Below are 17563 nucleotides of genomic sequence, written 5' to 3' on the forward strand. Positions count from 1 at the left end.
CCTAAAAATCCTCTGTGCTCCACTTACTCATCCATCCCTTCCTCCTAACCCCTCGTGACCACTGATGTTTTTCCTGTCTTCATATTTTGCCTTTTTCAGAATGTCATATACTTAGAATTATTCAATATGTAGCCTTTTTAGATTGGCTTCTTTCTCTTAGTAATATGCATGTAAGTTTCCTCCATGTCTTTTCATGGCTTGATAGCTCATTTCTTTTTAGCCCTGCATAAATATTTCATGTCTGGATGTAGCACAATTTATACATTCACCTACTTAAGGACATGTTAGTTGCTTCTAAGTTCTGGCAATTGCGAATAAAGCTGCTGTAAACACCCATGTGCTGTTTTTCGTGTACACGTGTCTTCAACGCATTTGAATAAATATCAAGGAGCATGATTGCTGGATTATCGAGCAAAAGTATGTTTCGTTTTGTAAGAAACAACCAAACTGTCTTCCAAAGTGGCTGTGCCATTTTGCATTCCCACCAGCAATGAACAGGAGTTCCTGTTGCTCCATTATCCTCACCAGCATTTGGTGTTTGTTAGTGTTTTTAGTTTTGGCCATTCTAATAGGTATGTAACGGTATCTCATTGTTTTACATTTGTTTACCTCTTGCTTGTACATATTCCTGGCTCCTCATTGTTTCTCTTCTTTTTCTTACTGCTCAGCTTCTAGACAAGTAGTTCTCAGATCTGGTCCCCAGATCAACACCACCACCACCTAGGAACTTGTTAAAAATGGAGTTTGGGGGCCTTGCTCAAACCTACTGAATGAAAACTCTATTTTAACAGCCCTCCAAGTGATTCTGATGCAAGCTAAAATTTGAAGACACTGTTCTAGACCTGTACTGTTCAACATGATAACCTCCAAAAATGTAGTTATTGAGCTCTTGGGATATGGCTAGAATGAATTATGATGTCCTCTAAGTGTATAATGCACCCCAGATTTTGAAAACTTAGTATGAAAAAAGAAAAAGCAAGATACCTTGTTGGTAATTTTTATATCAACAACATTGAGATTAAAATACTTTGGATATATTGGGTGAAATAAAATACATTATTAAAATTAATTTTCCCTGCTTTTTTTGTTTTGTTTTGTTTTGTCATAGGGTTACTAGAAAATTTTGAATTACATTTGTAGCTCTCATCGTATTTCTGTTAGCATTACTCTAGACTGTGAGTCAGTGAACTACAACCTGTGGGCTACTCTGGCCTACTGCCTGTTTTTATATGGCCCATGAGTTAAGAGTGGTTTTAAGGGGCGCCTGGGTGGCTCAGTCGGTTAAGCGTCCGACTTCAACTCAGGTCACTATCTCGCAGTCTGTGAGTTCGAGCCCCGTGTCGGGCTCTGGGCTGACGGCTCAGAGCCTGGAGCTGCTTCTGATTCTGTGTCTCCCTCTCTCTGACCCTCCCCCATTCATGCTCTTTCTCTGTCTCAAAAATAAATAAACGCTAAAAATTAAAAAAAAAAAAAAGTGGTTTTAAATTTTTAAACAATTGAAAGTAAATTTTCAAGAATTATCACAAAAGAATGATATTCCATGACATGTGAAAATTATATGAAATTTAAGTTTTATTGTCCATAAATAAAGTTTTATTGGACTGTGGGCACACTCATTTATTTTTGTATTGTCTATGGTTGCTGTTCCTCTATAGTGGCAGAAAACTAGCTGTGGCAAGAGCCCTATGGCCTACAAGTCTAAAGTATTTACTAACTGGTGCTTTGTAGAAAATATTTGCTAAGCCCTGTTCTAGACTGTCAGCTTCCACATGCTGTGTAGGAGAGGACCCTGCTTTTAACTTGCCCCTATTCTTTGTTCCCAACCTTTGCTTACCTTTTAGGCCCAACTCCTTGACCCTTACAACCCGAATCTCAGTGGTATTTTGGGGCTGCAAGATTTGACCTATGCATTTTTCAGGCTACAAACAGGTAGACCAATAATGTTCTTGCCTTCCAGAACTGCACAAGGAACTATGGACCCAGCAAAAGGAACAGAGAGATGCTCAGTAGCTTCTTTCTCCAAATGCGGGGCCTTCCTTCTTAAGGACGAGAGAACGTCGGATTGATAGCTCCACCAAACTGAGAGGTAAGCCTATGATTTAGGGCTGGCCCCTTTCTTTAATAACTCAGCAACACCTCTTGAATTAAAACTCTCACTCTCTCTGTGCAGCTTATGCCTACTCTCAGCCAGTGTATTTGGCTTCTGCAGCACCTTGTTCTGCCAGATATATTGTGGAAATTATTATGATGGTTTTTTCCACTCCAGTGAAGCAGACGTCTGGATCCCTTTGTGAGCCTCTTGATCCTTATTCCTTACCACCCCCACCAATATGCAACCAAAGTCTTGTTGGCTCAATGAATCTATATGGTCTCATTTTATAGAATCCCCAAAGAAGAGAAATATGGCTGTGTTTTCCAGAATGTTAATTGATAACAGTTCTTGGCAACAGTACTCTTCCTGGCTTTCCCTCTTTAACCTACTCCTTCCACCCATAATAATAGCATCATTCCTGAGTAGATTGGCACCAGTCTGGAGTTTCTCTCTCTCTCTCTCTCTGTCTCTCTCTCTCTCTTTCTCACCTCTCTCTCTCCCTCTCTCTTTCTGTCTCTCCTCTCTTTCCCCAGCCCCACCCATAGGCCCTTCATTCCTTTTTTCCTTGCTCTACTGATTATACCTGGACTATTTAACTTTTTTTTTTTTATTTTTTTTATTTTTTTTTCAACGTTTTTTATTTATTTTTGGGACAGAGAGAGACAGAGCATGAATGGGGGAGGGGCAGAGAGAGAGGGAGACACAGAATCGGAAACAGGCTCCAGGCTCCGAGCCATCAGCCCAGAGCCTGACGCGGGGATCGAACTCAGCCCAGAGCCTGACGCGGGGCTCGAACTCACGGACCGCGAGATCATGACCTGGCTGAAGTCGGACGCTCAACCGACTGCGCCACCCAGGCGCCCCTTAACTTTCTAATATGAGCTGGTTTGTTGCACACTCCCTGAACATTGTAATGATGTGAATATTAATAATTAGAAGAGGCCTCACTGAGAGGTGTTATTCCCGATTTCAACCATACTTCATTGTCAAAGTTAAGGAGAGGTCTTGCATCTCTGTTCACTTAAGAACTGTCTCCTCTAGTCAGTTATCTTTAGATTCTGTAGTTGAGTTGAATTTAGATTCTGGGCTTCGAGTGGGAAGAGGCAGGAACTGTTTCACATAGGTAAACCCTACACAAATCTGGCTTTTCCTGTCTAGCTCATCTTAAATATGGGGCATCAAGAGGGAAATCTATCAGGGGGTTTCTGTTGGAAAGTAAGCTGGGGGATCAAGTGGCCTAGTGTTTTATTCCAGCTTTTCTCCAGATGATCTCCAGATTTCTGGCGTTTACCTTCTCTGGGCTTCAATTTCCTCATCTGTAAAATAAAGGGTGTGATAAATCACCCTGTAACATTCCTTCCAACTCTAAATTGTTCTGGTTCAAAATGTTGAAAATTTCAAGTTAGTATAACCATAGAATTAAAGTTTTTTTTAAATCTAGAAGTGCTCTTGGGGATCATTTGACCCAATCCTTAGGCGTCCCGATGAGGCTCAGAGAAGCACAAATCACAGAGCTGGTGGTGCCAGAGCTGACTCTAGAACTCCCCTTTCCTTCAGAGGATTGCCTCTTGGAGAAAGGGACATTAACAAGATCACAGTCACTTTGTTTTCAACTCTTGGTCTGTAGTAAGGCATCATCTTATAATTATCTACTCATGTAATCATCATCATCATCGTTGATCACTGAGAGAATTTGCTACTACCCAGGATAGTGCTGTTGTCTTTTGGAAATAATCAGTAAAATGTGGGGCAGGTGGGACCACCTTAGTACTGTTTTTTTAAAGAGATAAAATTTAAGTTTTTTGAAACCAAAGTTGGTGAATATTTTATTTGCAGAAACTTTCGTATTTTACCTAGATGTTTTGGCATCATGTAGATCAGATTCCCTGACTAGTAAGGTATTTCCTCATAAATTTAGAAGCAACCGTCCTGGGGTAGCCCCAGTTTCTTTGGTAGGAAGGAGAATATAATATACAATAATGTTTTTTTCCCTGTGTGTGTGTGTATATATATATATATATATATATATATATATACACATATATATATTTATAAAGTATATATATATATATACACATATATATGTATATATATATATATATATATATATATATATATATGTATATATACTTTATAAATAGCATATTCTCCAGGAAAATAAAAAGTGGCTTCTTAACATACAAATTCCAGGGACCTTTGGAATAAGACACCAGTTTTGCATGTGTGGCAATAGCCATACACATTTTGGTAATCAAACAAATTTTGGGAACTATGTTCTGTGCCGATGATCCTGTTCTGATCTACCACTATGATTCTTTTTGTGTCATAAGCAACCTGACTGGCTCCAAACATCAGCTGAATAGTTTTGTTTTGTTTTGTTTTTAATCTCTGCCAGTGGCTCTCACACTTTAGCCTACCTCAGAATTTCCTAGAGGACATACTAAGAAACAAAATGGTGCAACCCCCAGCGTCTCTGATTAAATAGATCTGGGGTGTGGTCCCATAATTTGCATTTTTAAACAAGTCCAGGGGTGATGCTGATGCCTCTGGTCTCAGGACTATACTTTGAGAACTACTGTTCTACCTATGCCTTTTGGCTAAGAGCTTGCAGGTGAATACTGATTGGTGAATTCAGTGCACAATGCAGGTGATGGTGAGTTTGGCTGGTGTTATTTTTGGTCCCTGTAAGCCAGACCAAGAACAACTTTACTATCCTGCTATCACATTAAATGCTACCTCAGCTGAGATCAGGGGTTCCAAGAGCTTTTGACAGGGAAACTTGAGCTTACCTGGGCCATCCCCTGTCTTTGTGCAGAAAATATATTATTTCCCTCCTACTCCAAGACTCAGAGAGGTGATTTACCTTGTCCATGATTACATAGCTGTTAACTGCAGTACCAACACCAGAACCTTGACCTCCAGCCTCCCCAAGCTTTTCATGACAATGAAATTAACATTGATAGCGACTGCTTCCCTTTTGCTTTCAGAACAATCTTCTCAGCAAATGTCTACCTGATTTCAAATGGACATTTTCCAGTGGTAATTTGGCCGAAAGGATTAGAACTTTCCATTAATGTCATTGCTCTTCAACCACATGTGTCCTCATAATGCCAGCCAGCTATTTTTCAGTATGTTCAAAGTGTAAGATGAGGGAGTGTGGACATAGCCATGCAAATTTATCTATACTTTTAGAAAACAGGCATATGTTTCACTAAATATTATCATCATCTTGAAAAGACAAACTGTTAGGTAATTTACTCCCTCTGGTCTGAATGTGAAAAGCTAGGGAATATCCTGATGGAACTTGCTCATCTGGTAGTACAGGCAATAAAGATTTTGATCCTATAGATTCCAACTTCAATTATGCAGCAACATTGTTGGCTGGAAATGAAAGACCAGACTTCTTAGCCTCCTGTCTATCCCTAGCATTTCTTCTACCTTCTTCATCTTAAAGAGTGAGATGCCTGGCTTCCTGCAGCCCTTCCTATTAAGAGGGATAGATCATGAAATATTCTCTCCTCACAGCAGGTCAGTCATGGTAACTACATAACCAGAAATGAACGATTTCGTAACTGTGATGTTGATAAATTTTTAAGCAGCTCTCTCTGCAACTCTCCACTCCTGAGAAGAGATGGCATAGCTTTGAGTCTGAACAGAGTTGGGGGGAAGAGGGATGGAAAGCAGAACTAAAGACTTCATATGTGGGGACAGTATGGTTAAGAGTGGAATCTCCTACCCATTTTTTTGTCTTTGTTTTTAGATTTTGGAGATCATACTTTTTTATTTTATTTTATTTTATTTTATTTTATTTTATTTTATTTTTTTTAATGTTTATTTATTATTGAGACACAGAGCGTGAGCAGGGGAGGGGTAGAGAGGGGGGAGACACAGAATCTGAAGTAAGCTCTAGGCTCTGAGCTGTCAGCACAGAGCCTGACACTGGGCTTGAACTCAAAACTGCAAGGTCATGACCTGAGCCAAAGTCAGTTGCCTAACCAACTGAGCCACCCAGGTGCCCCATACTTTTTATATTTTATTATTTTTTTCCAGGCAAGTTCTCAAAAAATCAGTGAAGGACTCAGAATTGTTTCTCTCCATGGAAATCTTCAGTAAAAGGTGAAAGATTTTATGCAATCTGAAGAGAAACCAGAGTATGGAGATCATACTTTTTAAAAAAATCTTTTATGTTTATTTATATTTTTGAGAGAGAGAGAGAGAGACAAAGTGCAAGCAGGGGATGGGGAGAGAGAGAAGGAGACACAGAATCTGAAGCAGGCTCCAGGCTCTGAGCTGTCAGCACAGAGCCCAACATGGGGCTTGAACTCACAAGCCATAAGATCATGACCTGAGCTAAAGTCAGCCACTCAGCTGAGCCACCCAGGTGCCCTTGGAGGGCCTACTTTCTAACGCAGTATGAACCAGTGGTGAGAACCTTACGCTAATGCTCACAAGAGCCATTGGAAAGCGCTAAGCCCTGAGTATGACTCTGAAACAATTTTTCCTATAAACGATTGGGGCTTCTCCCCCCTCCCCCCATTAAATGTATGTGCATATAATATGAAAAAAAAAAACCTATTTGACTTCAGAAACCTAGTTAGATTTACTAGAATACAAATCACAATCTCTTGAACTGAAAATCAAAGTTATTTGGTATTATGTGGACTAGACTGGTATTGAAATTTTCCACTTTTTTTTTTTTCTTTTTAAGGAGAACATTCTCTTTTCTCTTCCCCATGGTTTTACTCTCCTTCATTGTCCCTGAAAGTTTTCCACTTTTTAACGGGTTGTGTTGATATTTTATTGACGTACCTACCTAGGTTTATTTTTGTGAGTGCAGTAAATTCTACCAATCATGGAGCTGTTTCGGTGATTGTACAGATAAAATCCCTGAATAAACAGTACTTGGAGGGAACTTGTGTGACCTGGTTTTGTCTGGTCATCTGTATGGTTATTGCATTTTTGTGATTTAGGAGAAAGGAGGATTCCATCTGATAAACTCTGGTGGGGAACTCTGATCTGTACTAGTCAGAGATGCTACATGATCTTCAAGGGCTAAGGGGATTGTGGTGATGTGGTTTACAGGTCACCTCACTGGATATTAAGATTAAACCCTGCCTGGCGAGTTCAGCTGTTTCTGTTTACCCAGTACTCCCAGCCTCACACACAAACCCCCCCATCTTGATTATTTATTTCTTGTTGTTTGAGCTTTCTTTTTGGCTTTAGGAAAATGTCATACGTTGAGGGAAAGGGTGTTGCATGAGTCATGACTTTGACATATTCTTTGGCCAGTGCACTATCAGAAAACACTTTCAGGAATTCCTCATGCTGGGAGCAGTTACTAAAAAAACTCAATTAAAAAAATACATACATTTTATGTTAATTTTCACTTCTTCCGTAAATATTTTTTTTCACTTTGCAAGGATAACAACTGCTTGTGGAGAGGTTAAACAATATAGAGTAGGTTAAAGAAAAAAAGAAAAAGCCCCTAGGAATCGCATCATACTCTCAAAGCCTTTAGTCTCTCTCTTCCATGTATATGTGTATACTCATGCATGAGCATAATGGAAAGCACATGTCATACTAATTTTCCTCCCCACAGCACAAATAGAAACAATGGGGAATAATTTAATATGGTAGTGGTAAATATTATCTCCATGAAACGGTGCTTTAGTTTTAGCAAGATCTTTCGTTTTAGGTTCTGTCCTGACAGTTGTGAAATTATAGTTACATAGATAAGTTCATGCACTACCACATTCATGTACATCTTTGTGTGTGTGTTTTATCACATTTAAGATGGTTATAAAAAATCCCCCCCCGCTTTGGGCTTCTGGTTATTACGTTGTTTTTTTTGGAAAATATTATAAAAGAGATGGGGATACATTGTGATGTGCATCTGCCATTTTCACCAGACAATATTTGATGGAGATCTTTCTATCTGTAGACTTAGAAGAAGATTTTATATATATATACATACGTATGTATATATATATATATAATATACACATACGTATGTATATATATATATATACATACAGTATATATTATATATACGTCATATAATAGTATATATGATATATATTCCTTTGAAATATTCTCTTATGCAAATTTTCTATAATTTATAATTAATTCTCAAATTTGTTTTATTTGATTATAAAAGTAATATACACTTGCTTTAAAACATTTGAAAACACTACAGAAATGTGCAAAATAAAATGTAAGTTTCTTCCCCCTAGTTTCTTCACTCCCTTCTAAGAGTATCTACTATTAATAGTTTGGTATGTATCCTTCCAGACTTTTTTTTTTTTTTTTTTTTTTTGAGAGAGAGAGAAGTCATGTGTGTGAGCTGGGGAGAGGCAGAGGGAAAGGGAAAGAGAAAATCCTAAGTAGGCTCCACGCCCAGCACAGAACCCAACTTAAGGCTTGATCCCACAACGATGAGATCATGACCTGAGCCAAAATCAAGAGTTAGACGCTTAACCAACTGAGCCACCCAGGCACCCTATTCCAGACTTTTTTACTTTTGATACAAACAAAAGTAAATAATATGTTTTTTTTTTCAAAAAATGAGGTGATACTATAGTATAATGTGATTCTGCAACTTACTATTTTCAACCAACAATATATCATGAGACATTATCAAAGTATTTTCTTTCTTTCTTTCTTTCTTTCTTTCTTTCTTTCTTTCTTTCTTTCATTCATTTATTTATTTTGAGAGAGAATGAGCATGAGCCGGGGATGGGCAGAGAGAGAGGGAGAGAGAGAATTCCAAACAGGCTTCATGCTGTCAGCGTGAGCTTTGAACCCACAGACTGTGAGATCATGACCTGAGACAAAATCCAGAGTCAGATGCTTAACCAGCTAAGCCAGCCAGGCACCCCAAAGTGTGTATTTTTTTTAATGACTGCAGAATAATCCAGTAGTATGGATCTATCTTCTATTGATTAACATTCTGGATTCCACCCCCCCCCCCAATTTTTACCTATTATTTTTGTTCACTTGTCTTATAAAGATTATGTTCATTTAAATTTTTTTTTAACATTTATTTATTTTTGAGAGACAGAGAGAGACAGAGCATGAGCAGGGGAGGGGCAGAGAGAGAGGGAGACACAGAATCCAAAGCATACTCCAGGCTCCGAGCCATCAGCACAGAGCCCGACATGGGGCTCAAACTCACGAACGGCAAGATTATGACCTGAGCCGAAGTCAGACACTTAACCGACTGAGCCACCCAGGCGCTTTGAAGATTAAGTTCACTTAATATGTTGTTGATACATAAAACAAAATGCCCTCCAGGAAAGTTACACCATTTTATATCTTTACCAAAAGTGCAGAGAGGATCTATTATCTGGGTATCATATATTTCTTCTTTTATTAATTTGGTAAAGAATAAATGTAATCTCCTTGTTCATTTTATTTGTATTTCTTTAATTACTAATTAAGTTAAATATCTTCTTATATGTCTATTGACCATTCAGCTTTTCTTTTTTTTTACAAGTATTTTTTTTAAGTTTATATATTTTGAGAGAGAGTGTGTGTGTGTGTGAACAGGGGAGGGGCAGAGAGAGAGAGAGAGAGAGAGAGAGAGAGAGAGAATACCAAGCAGCACAGAACCTGATGGAGGGCTCCATCTCATGAACTGTGAGATTATGACCTGAGCCAAAACCAAGAGTCAGACGCTTAACCAACTAAGCCACCCATATACCCTTCAGCTTTTCTTTTATATACTATCCATTCTTATGCTCATTTTCAATAGAAGTAATTGACTTTCTCTTTTTAACTTGTAAAAGTACTTCGTGTATTGGAGAAATTAGTTATCTGTCATAAGAGTTGCCAATATTTTCCCAACTTATTTGTCATTCAACCTTGTTTATAGTAACTTTTGCCATACAGAATATACAGAAGTTGCTTCTGTTTGTATGTTTTATGTGTGGAGTCAAATTTATCAATCTTTTCCTTTTTGGTTCAAGGGCTTCATGTCAAGCCTGTAAAAATCCCTCATCACCCCAGGATTATACAAAGTACTACCATATTTTCTTTCTCGTACTCTCCTGCTTCCATTCTTCTACATTTAATTCTTTAATCCATCTGGAATCCATTTTGGTATGAACTGTGAGGTATGGGTCCAACTTAATTTTTTTCCCAAAATAGTCAGCCACTCATTCCAACAGCCTTTATTAAACAGTCCATCTTGCCCCCACTGATTTTAACTAATTTTTTTAAACATGTATTTATTGTTGAGAGACAGAGAGCAAGCAAGGGTAGGGCAGAGAGAGAGGGAGACACAGAATCTGAAGCAGGCTCCAAGCTCTGAGCTGTCAGCACAGAGCCCAACGCGGGCCTTGAACTCACCAGGTGTGAGATCATGACATAAGCCAAAGTTGGACGCTTAACCGACTGAGCCACCCAGGTGCCCCTTGACTGGCTAATTTAGTGTACACTAATTTTCCAAAACACACTTGAGTCTACTTTTGGACTCCATTGTGTTCCCTCGATCTGTCATCTGTTCCTGTGCCAATAACACAATGTTTTAATTTCTGTAGCTTAAAGATATTTTCTTATATCTGGTAGGACTACTCCTTTAAAAAATATTTTTATTTCCACAAGTTTTTTTATTTTTATTTTTTGTTTTAGACAGAGCAAGCGGGAGAGAGGGGCAAAGAGAAAGAGAGAGAGCCCTAATGCGGGGCTTGATCCCATGACCCCGGGATCATGACCCAAGCTGAAATCAAGAGTTGGACACTCAACTGACTGAGCCACCCAGGCACCCCTCCACAAGTTTTTAAATTGAGGTGAAATTCATGTAATATAAAGTTAACCTTTTTTTTTTTTAATTTAAAGTAGGATTAACACTTAGCATGGACCCCAACGCGAGGCTTCATCTCAAGACCCTGAGCTGAAATCAAGAGTTGGATGCTTAACCAACTGAACCACCTAGGTGCCCCAAGTTAACCATTTTAAAGTGGACAATTCAGAGGCATTTAGTACATTCACATTGTTGTGCAACCATCGCTTCTATCTGGTTCCAAAACATTTTAATTACCCTAAGAGGGAAACTTCATACCCACGAAACAGTTTTTCCCCACCCCACCCCCACCACACACACAAATTTTTTAAATTTTTTTTTTCAACGTTTTTTATTTATTTTTGGGACAGAGAGAGACAGAGCATGAACGGGGGAGGGGCAGAGAGAGAGGGAGACACAGAATCGGAAACAGGCTCCAGGCTCCGAGCCATCAGCCCAGAGCCTGACTCGGGGCTCGAACTCACGGACCGCGAGATCGTGACCTGGCTGAAGTCGGACGCTTAACCGACTGGGCCACCCAGGCGCCCCAACACACACAAATTTTTAACACAAAAAATTAAACTTATATTATAAAATCCCAGGCTTCAAGTCACTAGATTCTACTCCTGAAATCATTATTGCACTATATGCTAAATAACTTGGATGTAAATGAAAAAAAAAAAAAAAAATCCCAGGCTTTAGATCCACCATGTGTTAAGGAAGCTTAAAAATCCAAGTCCAAGTTCAGAATTATAGAGAAGCCTTTCCTTTCCTTTCATTTATTTTATTTTATTTTATTTTATTTTATTTTATTTTATTTTACTTATTTTTTGAGAGAGAGGGGGCACAAGGGAGTGAGGGGCAGAGAGAGAGAGAGAGAGAGAGAGAGAGAGAGAGAGAGAGAGAAGCAGGGCTCACCCAAAGTGGGGCTCATGTTTTTTTACCCAAAGTTGGGCTTGTGCTCACCCAATGTGGGACTCAAACTCACAAACTGCGAGATCATGACCTGAGCTGAAGTCAGATGCTTAATGACTTAGCCACCCAGGTGCTTGAGAAGCCTTTCGTGATTAAGGAATGCCTCTGTATCCCCCAAGCTTACTTCTACGTCCCCAGTAGCCCAAGACTCAGCTCGGATTCTTTTAATCTACTGCTAAATTGCTTTGTGATTTTTCTTAAGCATCTGTGACTTGTGTTATGTCTCCTCAACCACCTTGTAAACCTGCTACTTTTTTTTCCTCCAGTCCACCCTCATAGCACCTGGCACTAGCTTTACACAGTCACGGTCTCATTAAAATATTGTTGATTGATTGTTATCAAAACTTCCATATTGGATTTAGTGGGGTGTCAGGAGACTGCATGGTGCATGATTTAAGTGGGAATTAAGAGGGAATTCAACATACAGCATTTTACTTTCAGATAATATACTACTAGCTGCCATTTATTAAGTGCCTATTAGTTGTCCTGTCATACACATTAACTCACTGAAAAATTCTTACAACAATCTTCTGGGGTGGAGGTTTTCTGATGATATTCACTGAGATGAAATAATTTGCTTAAAATCCCTGGGTTTAATGTCGGATCCACACTTTGAACCCAGGTTAGGGTTCTACCCTGCACCTTCTACCATGCTTCATTGTGTCCGTATAGTCTCTCCATCAAGGGCTACCCATCACATTATCCCAATGAATGTTTTTACATTCTTTTTTTTTTTTTTAATGTTTATTTATTTCTGAGAGAGAGACAGAGACAGAGACAGAACATGAGCAAGGAAGGGGCAGAGACAGATGGAGACACAGAACCCAAGACAGGCTCCAGGCTCTGAGCTGTCAGCACAAAGCCTGATGTGGGGCTTGAACTCACGAGCCATGAGATCATGACCTGAGCTGAAGTCGGAGGCTTAACCGACTGAGCCACCCAGGCGCCCCTACATTCATTGTTATAGTCAGGTTTGTCTTGAAGGAATGTGCTTGTCTCACAACCTTACTTCATGCCCTGGCCAAGCTATCAAGGATCAAGTTCATTTCTTGCTTTATTCTGTTCTGTGTTCTGGATGGAGTCCCATGCTGGCTGGCCCAGGTGTTAAAACTGTCACCTTGGCTGGAGCTGGAGCTGGTATGTGGAGTCAAAGCCAGGCACAGCAACCACCATAGGGATGGGAGACATCATTTTCCTAAAGGGAGGAATCCTGGGAGCTTCATCTCTTCTCAGTCATCCCACACGTAGCATCTCCCTCTTTTCTTCTAGAAAAATGTATGAAGCTTGGGGATGTCAGAGAGCACTTTGGAGAAATTTAGTGTAAACGAATCAGAAATATATGGATTGGCTTTCCCGCAGAGGAGACTCACATTTTAAAGTAGAAAGGAAAATATATGGGACAAAGACTAGGTGGGCTTCTGAGTATGGCAGGGTGGGGTTGGGGTATTTCAGCAAATTCCGAGAAGTGGACCATACCAGCCCAACCTGCCCCTCACAGTTGCAGAAAGACAGCCAGCTCTGGGACGTGTAGTCCTGGGTGTGTGTTCTCAGAGGACAGAGGCCCTGCATATGGAAGTGAGAGGCATGGATTCAGGATGCGGTAATGCCACTTGGCAGCTCTTGCGACCTTTGTGACTGGACAATATCATCACTTGGTCCTGGTAAATTTCTTCATCTGTTTAAAAGAAGCAGGGGGTTATTTAATGATAGCATCTTTCCCACCTGCTTGTGTGGTTTTGTGACATGTTTCCAATTTGCTATAAATTAGTAAGGCATTATCATCATTTAGATGCATACTAAAGAATTTAGAGAGATAATAAGTGATGATAATGAACAAATTAGGTCAAGTGGACTGACAATTTTTAAAATGGCTATGAGACTTCTTCAGGGCGCCTGGGTGGCTCAGTCATTTAAGCGTCTGACTCTTGATCTCAGCTCAGGGCATGAGCTCACGATTTGTGAGATCGAGCCCCACACTGGGCTCTGTGCTGACAGTGCAGAGCTTGCTTAGGATTCTCTCTCTCTCCCTCTCTCAAAATAAGGAAATAAACGTTAAAGATTTAAAAAAAAAAAAAAGACTTCTCCTTCAAGGGATGTTAGATGAGAACTAACATGAATAACTATGTTTATACATAGATGACCCCTTTTCAGCCTGGATTTCTGACATACATTCATTTAGTAATAACAGGATCCAGCTCCCCGTGCTGAGTATGAGTGTGCTCTGGGGGATGGGGGGATGGGTGGAGCACGGGGACTAAAAACCCTTAATGCTGGAAGGAAACTTAGGGATCATTAATTCCTATTTCCTCATTTTCCAGATAAGCAAAATGAGGCCCAGAGAGACAAGGCAATTTGCCTGAGACCACTCAGCTAAGGCTGAGCTGGGGCTCAACCTCAGCTTTTGGTTCTTGCATTCTAGTGATTTGATAAAATAGTAAATGACAGTGAACTAATTGAAGAACGCTTTGAAAACATTGTCAAATAGGTCACTTTGCACCCGTTTTTCTTCTGTCCTCAGGGAATGCAGAGATGGCTGATGCCTGATTGGTAAGGTAGGGAAGAATTGGCTCCCACAAAATCCACATCAGACCTCTTTAAAACTTCCAGGTGTCTTGCTTGCATGGAGAGGTTTCTCAGATCTCAAGCTCATCTGCAGTGAGCCACAGACTGGGAGCTCCAAATGTCTCTTCCCTATCCTCCTCCTAGCCTTCTCACCCCAGGAGACAAGCAGGCTGATTTCATTCCCAAAGGAATGACTAAGTGATCATTGGACTCAGACCAGCATAGGGAGAAATAGTAGGAATATGTTCATGGTTGTTTCTGTAAGCCTCAGAAACATCCTTGGCCAGGCAAAAGATAGGATGATAATGGAACAACCATCATCAAGCTATAAGAAACACACATCCTGAAATGGGTCTGGTTCTAGTTGGGAAACGGAGACCCCTTGACTTGTAATGGTTTTGGCTGCATTTTTGCTCCTCTTTTCTGACCCTTAAGGTTCAGCCCTGTGCCTGGTGCCTCACTGGTTGCTTTCCAGTTTCCCAGCTTCGATTCCTGCTCCCTGACACTTGATTTCTCAGACTATATTTGCTTTGTCTATCTACCCACACTATGCTACCTGCTTTTTCCTTTCTGCCCTAGGACCCCTAGATTTGACCTCTTGCTTGTTTAACCCATGGTTTGTTCCTTCCATCCTTTACTCTCTACTCAGGATTTGAGTTTTTGTCCCCACAACTTACTCAGCTGCCTTCCCTGCCTGCCCCTAACTCTGACCCCTTCTACTATGGAAACTTGTTACTACTCCATTTCTGGGGTGACTCTTCCCTGCCACATCCTCATCTTACATTCCCCATGCCCAAACCCCAAACTGACAAGAACATGGGACAGCTATTTGCCAGGTACTTTGCCGTCATTATCATCCCCCACAGCCATGTGGTGTCCTTACTCGGATGTGGCTACAGGACATTGCCCATCTCCCCTGGCCTGTGTGCCCTCCACAATAGCAAATCATCAACAGCAGACTTGGAGACCAGTTGCCTTGAGTGCAGCAAAGCTCCGCAGTCCTCCCAACTCTCCTAGAGCCAGTGCTTGGCATGGGGGAAAACAGAACCAGGTTGATTCTTCTCCCTAGCCATCCACAGTGGCACCAAAAGGAGAAAAGGCATATCAAGCCATGTTGTACATTTGGATCAATTAATTAAACGTCCCCCACCATGACCCTCTTTGCCTTGCAGAAGCGGAATGTTTCAATGTCAAGATGTCTCAGCGACGCCTGGGTGGCTCAGTCGGTTAAGTGTCCAATTCTTGGTCTCAGCTCAGTTCTTGATCTCAGGGTTTTGAGTTCCGCCTCTGCATTGGGCTCCATGTTGGGCGTGGAGCCTCCTTTTTAAAAAAATTGTTTTTAACATTTATTCATTTTGGAGAGTGAGAGAGAGCATGAGTGGGGGAGGGGCAGAGAGAGAGGAAAACACAGAATCTGAAGCAGGCTCCAGGCTCCGAGCTGTCCGGCACAGAGCCCGACGCGGGGCTTGAACTCACGGACGGCGAGATCATGACAGGAGCCGAAGTCGGATGCTCAACCGACTGAGCCACCCAGGCGCCCCGGAGCCTCCTTTTTTAACAAGTTAAAAAAGATGTGTGTGAGAGGGCACCATCTAGAGGGTTATTGTCAGAATCTGAGATGTAAGGACCAGAACCTGAACTGGAGACATGGCCCTAGTGTAAACATGACGAGAAAGCAAGAGACAGATATGAGACATTTTCATGAAAAAGAGCAACAGAACTTGGAGACTACATGGATGTAAGGGATAGAGAGAAGGATCAGTCAATGCCAAGGCCGTTGTTGGAATTAACCAGGTTAAGGTATCTCTAGCTGCATCGCCCCCTGAGCACCTGCAACCAACTGGTCTAAAATCTAACAGTTTTCATCTCTAAGCCAGTTCTTCCTGTTTCTCCCCATTCGATTCAGTGGATCTAGCACTCCCTTAGCTCTCCACATTTGAAATTCTGAAAGGTCTTTGACTCCATCCACAAGGTCTTCCTGAAATCCAGTATATCACAAATCCTGCTGATGTTCCCCTTATAATGTTTCTTAAAGTCCACCCCATCTTTTTATTCTGAGTGCTCCCACCCTGAGTTAGGGTCTCAGAGTTTCCAGCCAGGACTATTGCCTCAGTTCTACCTTCAGTCTCCCTGCTTCAATCCATGCCACACTCAGCTGCCACATCATCTTTCCAAAACACCACTTGAAACATGCTACCTTCACTGCAAAAAATATGCCCGTGACTTCTGTTGTGTGGGAAATCAGCTTACTGCAATGGTAGCTTCCCAAGTTCATGACCAAGTGAGCTATCTCTAAGGTCGCAAAATAGAAAGGATGCATAGATTGAGTTGAAATGCTCAAATCGTATGGTTTATTAAGTCAAATTAAAACACATAGCAAGAAACAAGGGGAAGGAGAGGGATGAGACTACTTTATCAACTTAGGGTAGTGTACAAGCAGGGTGGAAGGAACACACTACTTGAATTTTGGGGTACGCAGTGTCTATATATTCTGTATCTCTCTGTGCTGCATCAGGCTTCTCTGTTGAAATTATAAGGACCAGAGTCCTTATAATTCAAGCTAGGGGACCCACAGAATGAAAGTGCACTGGGGGCCAGTGGCAAACATATGAACAAGCACGCGGGGCCATAGCTGTAACTTGCTATTTAGCCTCCTGAGCAGCCATGAGTATATTTGTATATCTCGGCAGAGTAGACAGGGAACATACCAGAGTAGATGTCACCAAAGTGTCATATTAAAACCTCATGTGGGGCGCCTGGGGGGCTCAGTCAGTTAAGCATCCGACTCGATCTCAGCTCAGGTCTTGATCTCGGGGCCATGAGTTCAAGCCCCATGTTGGGCTCCATGCTGGGCCTGAAGCCTACTTAAAAACAAAAACAAAAAAATAACTTATGAACATCGAGTCCTCATGTACATATAGTCTATCCTGAATATTATTGCCTTTGGTATATTTAGTGCCTTATGTATCTTATGCATGTTTAGGATGTCATAACTATTTAGTAACTTTTATGCATTTAGTGTCCCATGACTATTTAACACGCAGGCGTCTTGTGAATATTAGTCATCTCTTAGTCCTACCACACATGCTCTACTTGACCTCGGCCTAGGTCTAACAAACATGTTGCTTACTAACTACTCACCTATACTTAAA

At 40.9% G+C, this 17563-nt stretch overlaps 1 long non-coding RNA gene and 1 other non-coding gene across 4 annotated transcripts in view; one reads left to right on the top strand and one right to left on the bottom strand.

Annotated features, from left to right (window-relative positions):
• The window catches only part of LOC109258241 (uncharacterized), a 90427-nt gene that overhangs the window by 6075 nt on the left and 66789 nt on the right, over positions 1 to 17563 (top strand). For all 3 annotated transcript variants that reach the window (XR_008418774.1, XR_002076257.2, XR_002076256.2), the window contains exon 2: positions 1958 to 2086. This is a non-coding gene — a long non-coding RNA (uncharacterized LOC109258241). The remainder of the gene's footprint in view (positions 1 to 1957; positions 2087 to 17563) is intronic.
• On the bottom strand, positions 6130 to 6247 carry LOC128774402 (U5 spliceosomal RNA). The gene has a single exon (XR_008418970.1). It is a non-coding gene; the product is annotated as a U5 spliceosomal RNA (small nuclear RNA).

This window comes from Panthera pardus, unplaced genomic scaffold (assembly GCF_024362965.1).
Source record: "Panthera pardus isolate Hobbes unplaced genomic scaffold, ASM2436296v1 HiC_scaffold_3, whole genome shotgun sequence".
NCBI classification, from domain to species: Eukaryota; Metazoa; Chordata; class Mammalia; order Carnivora; family Felidae; genus Panthera; species Panthera pardus.